Source organism: Pteropus vampyrus, unplaced genomic scaffold, assembly GCF_000151845.1.
Source record: "Pteropus vampyrus isolate Shadow unplaced genomic scaffold, Pvam_2.0 Scaffold91, whole genome shotgun sequence".
Lineage (NCBI taxonomy): Eukaryota > Metazoa > Chordata > Mammalia > Chiroptera > Pteropodidae > Pteropus > Pteropus vampyrus.
In genome coordinates this window covers 6,432,954-6,442,675 of record NW_011888872.1, presented here as the reverse complement: position 1 = coordinate 6,442,675, position 9,722 = coordinate 6,432,954, and positions in this window count along the sequence as shown.

The following is a 9,722-nucleotide window of genomic DNA, read 5'->3' as shown; positions in this document are numbered from 1 at the left end:
GAGCAGATGCTCTAGCGTTGGAATGGAGCTGACTTCTCTGGACTACATTCTCAGAGTAGAGAGAGAAAGAAAGGATATAGAAAACTGATTCCAAAGGGAAAAAAGGCAAAATTTTTATAATTTTCCCCAGTAATTTTTTAAGCACTCAGGTCCTGCTTAAAAATGCACACACATTCACAAATACATACACTCACATTCCCCACCCACATGCAAGTTTGATTTCAATGCAATATAAAGATTGCAAGTTCTCCAAAATGAGTTATACTTTTAAAAACAAGTTGCAAAAAAAATCAGTATTCTTCTTTCTCTGATGCAAAATCACTCTTAAGACATATATGTTGACAGGTAGAATGGTTACTTTTTAAGGAAAATCATACAGGACCAGATAAACAGATAAGTTAATATTATTTCAATAGTATCGCTAGCAATAGGAGACAGAGCACAGATCAAAAGTGGATACTCAGCTCTGCTGATACAAGAGTCAGGAGGTTTTTAAGTGCTTGGTGAGCTAGTGGAAAAGTACTGGAGGATGTTAAGTGGAGGCTGATCAATGGATGTGTCCAGCACACTGAATTACTCCTGAGTTTGCAAATGTTTTTCTCTGTGATTAAGAAGTCTGTGTTTGCTAATCGGTCCCCATTGAAGTTAGGCTCCTACCCTCCTCAGAGATTAAAAGATGGGGTGCTACCTCCTTCAATGTTCACATTTCAAAGACATAGTTCCCAGGTCCTTGAAAACTTTTCCTGGATTTTAAACTTGCAAGAAGCTAGAAGACTTAAATCTCAAAGAGGCAAAGAAATAATTTACAATGGCACGTTTCCTAAAGTAAATGCTCAAGGAAAAGAGAGGACAGGGACCTTAGTCAGGAGAAAACCTGTCTAAAGTTTAGTGACACTGAAGGGAACTTCAAAGCCATCTTGATCAGTTCACATCCCCAGATGTTCTAGAGTCCTCCTCTCTCTACCAATGTGACCATTTCGCTTTCAGCAGGATAGAAAACATGGTTAGAGGGTTCCGTTTTAGCCGTACTCCTTTATGATTTTTCTTTTGTCCTATGATTTGTGTCAGCCGTCCCTCCCCCAGTACAAAACCCCTTATCTTTCTACATTCTTAACAAATTCTTTGTCTTCATTTTGTTAATGCCACCTTCCATTTACCATTCCCATATATAGCACAATCTATGTTTTCTAGCACAATCTATGTTTTCTAGCCCATAAAAAAATCTGTGACTGCCAGATTCTATCAGGCCACATGGGAATTTCAGTAGCTTCAGGAATAAAATAATCTAATTTTTACAGGGCAAATTTTAATTATCATTGTTTGTAACTTTTAATAAAATTAGTCAAGGTGGTATTTAGACTATCAAACCCAAGAAACAAAATCATTGACATTAGCTATTGAGTTTTAGATTTAAATTTGCTTTCGTTGGAGGAAGAAGTAATAGCTGAAATTTCAAGTTCAATCTATATTGATATAGATTTAGAATTCCTATGTGTGTCAGGCACGATGATAGGTACCTTCACACTTAACCTGATGTTCTTTGTGATTGTTGTATTCTCTTCTCTCTTCTACTTAGCATCTCCTTCTCTTGTTCCTTTCATAGTTTATGTTCTTTCTCCACACACATTTTGATGATTTATAAATACTTAGGTATAAATTTAAGTTACTAGTTAATACATGCTGTCATCAGAGGCACTTTAATTAAATCCATTTGTCTAAGTACTGGTATGATTGACCCTGTCAGAAAGGAATATCCATTATTCAACCAAAAATACTTAAAAATAAACAAATAGTTGGTCACCAGCAGCCCCCAGACCATACCATGTGAATATCTCCCCCTTTCCCACTCTCTAATATTCCCATTCCACTCTCAGGTTAACTGGCAGGGCCATTTCTAGATATTATTTTAATTCCCTAAAGTTACATTGACACTCTCCTGCACTCCCAGGTGAGTGACTGCCTGAGAACTTGGGGTTACACACTCTGGGAGAGTAAGGAAAAAGGTTGATCCTGGGGGGTCACTGAAATCAAACTATAGGCCTATAACTCCTTCTGCTTCATGCTGTTTTGACCATCTGAATGCTAATCTTCATTGAATCCCAGCCTTTTGATGCTAAGCCTGTGCATTGCTGAGGGCAGCCTGGGAAAAACTGAAGCAACCCTCTAGGGGAGTTGTGGGAAGCAGGAGGAGTATTATGGCCTTTGAAGTTCTAACGGAGAGTGTGAGCCATAGTGATAGTCCTTCAGAAAAGCCTTATGATTTCACTCTTATGTGGGATATAAAACTGATAGCAACAAATGAACAAGACAAACAGACTCATGGAGATGGACAACAGTTTAGTGGTTACCATAGAGAAAGGGGGATGTGGGGGGGTAGATAAGGGTAAAGGGGGTCAAATATACGGTGACAGAAGGAAATTTAACTGTTGGGTGGCGAACACACAATGCAATATACATATCACATAGTATTGAACTGTACATGTGAAATCTATATAATTTTATTAACCAATGTCACCCCAATAAATTAAAAAAAAAAAGAAAAGAAAAGAAAAAAAGCTTAATGGGCTACAAATCAGAAGGAGACATTTTAAGAAAACTTCAAAACTCTGTTAAGTCATTTTTAACACAGTTTGACTAAAAATAACTACTAAAACTTAAGTGTGAGACTTTGAGAATTCATCATGAATTCAAAAATAGTTAAATGTATCAAAATTGACAAGATCAATTGCCAAGGGAATAGACTCCTAAAAAAATAAACTGCAGAGAAACTATTTCTCTTTAGGTTCTGTTTGAATGAAAAAGGCTCTAAATAAATCATTTAGTAGGGTTGTTTATTGTCTCTTTAAAGGCCAACAGAAGGCTCAGGAAAAACTGTTAATTGGGTATCAGGTAGGTTTTTATTTCAGTTCAGTATTTTTGAACACCTACCATGTAAGAAGCATTGTGCTAAGGGATTTGTGATGGACAAAACACAAGTCTTCTTGCATAAGCTCTAATTCAAAGGATAAAAACAGGATTTGGATAGCTACAATTAAAGTCAGAAAAGTATTAAAAGGCATGAAAGTGACAATCGGGTGACATGGAGCTCAGAAAAATAAGAAATCTTGAGAGTGAGAAAGGCTTTATGAAAAATTTGGCATTTGAATTATCCTTCAAGGAAAATTCTGGATCTAACCCACAGGGGGCATGCCTGGAATCCCCATAGGGTGTCAAAAGTGTCACTAAAGGCATAGCAGGACTCCACCTGGAATATTTAGTCCAAACACGATTACCCTGGACCTGTGGAAACATTTGCACAGGTTAATTGGTGAGGCATCCATGAATTAGCCATCTGTCACAAACTGTTACCTTAACAGGATTGTCATTAAACCAGCAATGATAGTGACAACTTAGCACCAAAGGAACACTCCTCAACTTCATTCATGGCTATACTTCATTTTTGTAGCTATCCTTAAATAATTTCCACAGGGAAGTCACCCTTTAAAAACTGGTGAGAGTACAGTACTTGGAATGTCCTGAGATTTCTGTGCAATGGATCCAGAAAAAACTAAAATACAGTACAGTGATCTAGATCAGTGGTCACAAACTGCAGGCTTATATTTTTTGTATAGTAAGCTAAAAATAGTTTGTATGTTGTTAGGGCTGTTCAAACAGAAACAAAACAAAGAGAATATGTGACAATGAAGACTGTGTAAGGCCATCAAAGTCTAAAGTATTTAGTATCTGACCTTGACCCTTAAGAGAAGATATTTGCTGACTCCAGTGTAGACAGTGAACATTGGAGCTTGGATACCAGAGAAATTTCCAACAATTTAGTATTTATACATTAGTATTAAAATATTTAAAAACAAGTAAAGTGAAATGCCCTCAAATGCATTTCTACAGAGTCATAATTGAAAATACTCTAAATGGCATATATAGAAGCGCTGAGGCAGAGAGATAGAAGAGTGACAATGTACAATAAAACCAGATCTCCAAATCTAAATTATTTTATTCTAACTCCTAAATAAAGCATGATGATAGTTTGTTTAACAAGCATTTATTAAGCATCATATATGTTTGTGGATGGATGGATGGATGGATGGATGGATGGATAGATGGATGGATTAGATATGTGGGTGGATTAGATATGTGGGTGGATGGATGGATGGATGGATAGATAGATAGATAGATAGATAGATAGATAGATAGATAGATAGATAGATGATAGATAGATAAAGATAGATGGATATTGGGCATTGTTTTAAGAGGTCTGATGTGAAAAATAGCAACCCTTTAGAACTTACAATTTGCATGTGCAAATCTTAGAAAGCTACAACATAAGCACATAAGCAACAGTGCACATAAGAAAGTGCTAAACGGGCAGCAAGTCAGGAGTGGTTACTGCCAAATTGGCCAAGTGGTGCAAAGTCATTGACAGGCACCGGTCTTGACCCACCTTAAACAAAATCATGTAAGATGTTAGGAGAAGGCAAGAGGATCTCCACAGAGAAGAAACAAGGATGAGGTAGGAAGATATCAAGGGGAAAAGAAGCCGTGGGCCAATTACAGAAGCAGCAAGAGACGGACTTATAAAGTCAGGCAACCAAATATAGAGTAGGCCAGATTAAAGCTTTGGGAAACCTTCTAAACAATGTAGAAAAATGTTTAAATTAAAACTTGCTTTCTGTTTGTTAATGCGATCATTATAGCTGTCGATGTGGTGAAGCAAGCATGGTGCTGAGGGTGTGTTAACTCATGTAATGCTCATAGTAATTCTGTGAGGTATGAAACATAAAATATTAACATCCTTTACAGATGCTCAGAGAGCAGAAGTGAATGCAGGAGTCAGTGCAGATCTTCCCACCTCTAAGGTGACTGCACTTAGCCATTCTGCTATAATATCTCCTTATTCAAAGGGGATATGGCAGTATTTGACAAATATAGAGTAGAAACAGCAAGCCCTAGAGGGAAAAAAATTATCACCAACAATAGTTCCTGGGCCTTTTATTCAAACTTATAGTCCATGCCTGGAAAAGGGATTCATGACAAGCATCCATTCTGAGAGTTTGGGCTAGGTGCAGATGAGGAAATGGGATTGAAATTGTAACCAAGTAGTAAAAGAAAAAGATTAATAAACCTCTTATCGGAAAATTGGACATTTGTAAAGACCTCAGAGTTTTAATTTACCCAAATTTTTAAAAAGGCAGTAAACGATGCATGTGTGGAATTCTGTCTTTCAATGTGTCAGTCATCTTTCTCTTTCCCTGCCGCTGATGGCATGCACTCATTTGTATCCTTTGTCTTTATTTTCTGACATGATGAAAAGGAATATTTGATAAAGCATATAAAAATATAACTGATCAGTCAAGCCTTTAGACAAATATTTCAGTTCTAGAATGTTTGTAGTAAGTGTTTTGATGTTTCTAAATTACCATATGTTTTTATTGTAAACAGGGACTGCTTCATTTGTGGAATAGCAGTGATACATTATGTTGACTGTTTTTGATATTATATTGAGTTTGAAACTTAGGAGGGAAAAAGTAACCCCTCAATATTCCCCACCTTGCCTTCCCTGTTTGACAGACAGAGCCATTTGCATTTCACTACTTAATGCTACTGTACTGTCTTTCTCAATTACTATTGGGCAAAATCAAAGAAGTAAATAATTTGCTTCAACCTATGAATATTGATTTTAATTTTTTTTAAATCTCTGTGTTGCTAAATGGTTAAGAAAAGTCTTGCTAGAGTCATAAATTCATAACACTCCTAGTTTTTATCTCAGAGTGCAACCATCATCGTTTAAAAGCTTGAAAACAATCCTTCATGCAACTTAATCCTGGCTGGAGTTGTGTGGGTTGATGCAGCAAAGTCTATAATGAACGATTCCAACATCCCAGAACTGTGTCTGCCTGACAGAGCAATGTATAGAAACCCGTTCCTGGCATTTATTGGGCTTCACCAAGTGTACAATTCTCCAGTGAGTCCAGGAATCAGAAACTGTCAATTACAAAGAAATGGTTGGCAGACGGAATGAATATTTGTGTGTAATTATCACAGCATCCACCAGCAGCAAAGACTCCAGAATGGTACACACAAATGTTAGTGTCCTTTTCCTGCATAAAACACCCATTTTTACACTGCATGATATCAGTGCCTAAGAGAGGTGATGAGGCAGGATGCAGGCAATTTATTTTGCCAGCCACATATGAACCAAGATGTTACTCATCACTGAACAGCGACTGCTTCTGCCAAAAGCATTATTTTTAAAAATTTAAGAGAGTCTCAGCTTTCTTTCCTTTGGCCATACTAGAGCCCCTTTCTTCTCTAGCTTTATAACCGTAAAAGACAATGGTCAAGACATGCTTTTAAAGTTATAAGCTCTCGAGCAACAAGCCTTCCTAGGGTCCCTTTTCCTCAGATATAAAAATGGGGGTATTTTTGATAGGTATTCTAGCTCAGGTATTTTATGATATTTTAACACCTATATGCTCTTTCAGTAAAACCTTCAGAGGGGAAGTTGCTTTGTCTCTATTTCTAAGGTCGTTTAAAGAGGAGAGAAATAAGATTTACCACCTTCCCTGCAAAGTGATGAGGTTCTTTCCTGAGCTACAATCCTCCTAAAATAGTATCTTCTCATTTTCTGAGGTCAGACACTCCTTTGAAAATCTAAAAAAGAGTCTGCACCTCCTTGCCAGAAAAAATTATGATATATTCATGTGTGCACACACCCCTACACATGCCAACTTTACGGGCATGTGACCTGTGCAGTTGCAAAGAGTCCCTTGCTCAGAAGGTTCTCATGCTTGTTTTACTATTCTGAGGTCACCATCTTGAATTCTTAACTGTTTTGTAAGAGAAGTCCAATGGGATAAAGAGACACAAGCAGAGAACGGGAAATATGTGTGTTCCCTGTTTTTGCCACTCCATTTACACACGGAATCCACATTGCCTCGTGAGCACAGAATTCCAATGGACCCATGATGTAAGGGAGTCCAGAGACAAGGTAAATGTTTATATCTACTCCCGAGTAAGCAGGGGCCTCCACAGCCCCAAGAGGCCATGCTTTTAAATCAAACCAGAACTTGTTTCAAATGAGAAAGAAGGCAATGGTGCTTTAAAAAACAAAAAGGACCATGAAACCCTATTGTATCCTTATTTGTTTCTGTTACTTCCCTACATTAACCAATTACCTACACTAAAAATGACACAGAAGGAAAAGATCAAGTGACCCATAGTTCATTTTTCTTTAAGTCCTTCCTAACATAGCAGAAAGCCACAGGCAGTGAGTGTTGCTAGAATGGACATGTACCAAGAAGCGAAGTAAAAACAGTTGAGCTAGTTCTGTGCAGTGTTTCTACTGTCCTGGTAAGTGTGCTAACAAACTACAAAATAAGAATTGTAAAAATTTGGTGATTATGCATGCAGGTTAAATACTTTTATACTTGCTTTCAAAACTTGCATTGTACAATCTAAATATTAATGGTAAAATACATGCTAATAATTTAAATTTTTCACTTTTCTTTACTTAGAAATTAAAAATGGCAAGTCCAAAGACAAACCATGGAAGAAAGGAAAAAACTTTATTTTAGGATCTTAAAGGTACTCCAGTTCTAAAGAAGTCACATTTGCTTCCTTTTTGAGCAAAGGGCCCCATATTTTCGTTTTGTACTGAAACCCAGAAATGAGCCTACCACAGACCTACTGAATTCTATATTGTCAATACGATTTAAAGAGATCCCTAGATCCTTACAAGGTGGGCAAAAGTTAAGAGGATATATCTATTTCCATATACGTGTCATTGTATTAGTTTGCTTGGGCTGTTGTAACGACTACTATAGGCTGGGGAATACCTAGACAGAGTGATTATTGGTAATTCCAAAATGCAAAGATTTTGTTACTGAATTAACTCTTTCTCTTATTCTCTTATTCTCTCACCTACCTCTGCACCTCAAGGGTGTAGAGTATCCTGTGACCTAAGACAGCCTTTACTGTTTTTCAAAAGAAGAGTTTTATAATGTAGTATAATCAATAACCAAGACAAAATGAATTTAACGACTCATACACTAATAAACTGAGACTGCTCTTTAATTATCCAGAGCTCTCAAAACAATAATTGTCTGTGCTTCAGTGTTCTACATTGTTTTTTAATGAACACACTTCAAGAAAACATTCTATGTACCTAGTTGATTCCAAAAGTAAATTTTATTAATGTGTCTAAATACTTTCTGGCCCTTATCTAAAATTAATCTCCAATAGAATTTGGAGCCTTTAAATTATTTCTGTTCTCAGAAACCTGTTCTCATCAATCATGTTCTCAGAAATTGACCAAAGAGGAGGAACGATGGACTGTAATTTTGAGAAGCACACATACCAGGCTGGGTAGCACAATCTTTTCTTGCCCCATTAATTTCTGAATAGCAGAAGTACAACTAAGATGGAAAAATTATTTGGCTCTTGATACCCACAAGATCCAACATATTTAAACTCATTTTCATGCAACAATATGCTGTAACAATAACATCCTTTCCATGTACGGATGATATACATTTTGTACACAAGCCCACTCGATTCAGTGAGAAGTGATGTAACATCCAAAGACTTGCATTTTAGTACAATTTCTGATGCTAATTAAGTCCATGGCCCATTTTAGGTTAGCCACGCCATCTCTACTTCTTCCTCTCTCAAGAGAGGGGAGTGACACAATCAAACTCAACATTTAGGGTGGTTGTAAGAATCAAGAAAATGTTTGAAAGCCTCTGAAGATGCACTCTTAAGTAATACAACAATTTGTAACAGCTCTTTAGAATATTATTTCATCCGACTCCAATTTTTCCTCTAATATTTGAGTTGCTTCAACCAACTTCAAAATGTTCTCCTTTGCATATGGTTCAGTGTTAAATTAAGCAGTGATATCCCTAATCCATAAGGTTAATTTGTGTATGCCTTGGATTCAATGTTGATAAATAATTTAATATTTTCAATATTATTTGAGCATAAACATGATATCATTTACTTGAGTAGGTGAAAGGTTAAAGAAGTATTTAAAATTCACTTCTCTGGAATTGAATGAAGACTATTAAGAATCTACTTCATCACTAGGTTTGTGTTCCAATAGGTTTGTGATAGGTTTTGTGTTCAGATTCTCTCTCACCCCTTAGAATCAAAAAGAGGACAGTAAATAAAAGCTGTAAGACTTTGGATGCCAAAACTCATTCACATAAGACTGTTAGGCTCTGTCAGTCTCCTGTTTCCATTGCACAACCTAAATCAAAACAAAAAATGGCTTCATTCTAAGTAGATATACACAATCTAATGTTGAACAAAAAGATGCAAGGACTACAGGAAGTTGTGTCACTTTTTTGAATCTATATTTTTTGTATCAAGACGAATGAGTTATATTACATGATTCAATACTGAGGCTGATACATCAAAAGTTTATGTGAAGAAATTGCAAATTTTGTTGCATTTACAACCACTAAATTTTACCGTAATTCAATGGCCTGCCCCCAAATCTCAGTAATCATCATTTGAGCCTTTGAGAGACAGATTTCCTGATCCTACCAAAGACTTACTGAATCAAATTCTCTAGGATAAGGGCCCAGGAATCTACATCTTTAAAATTTCCATGTGTTTCTAAAATAATTCAGATTTGGTTACCACTCAAATTCATAGTTCTGAATGTGGAACATGCACATGGTGTAAACCAAGTACATCTATGTCCTTCCTGCTGTTTGTGGAAA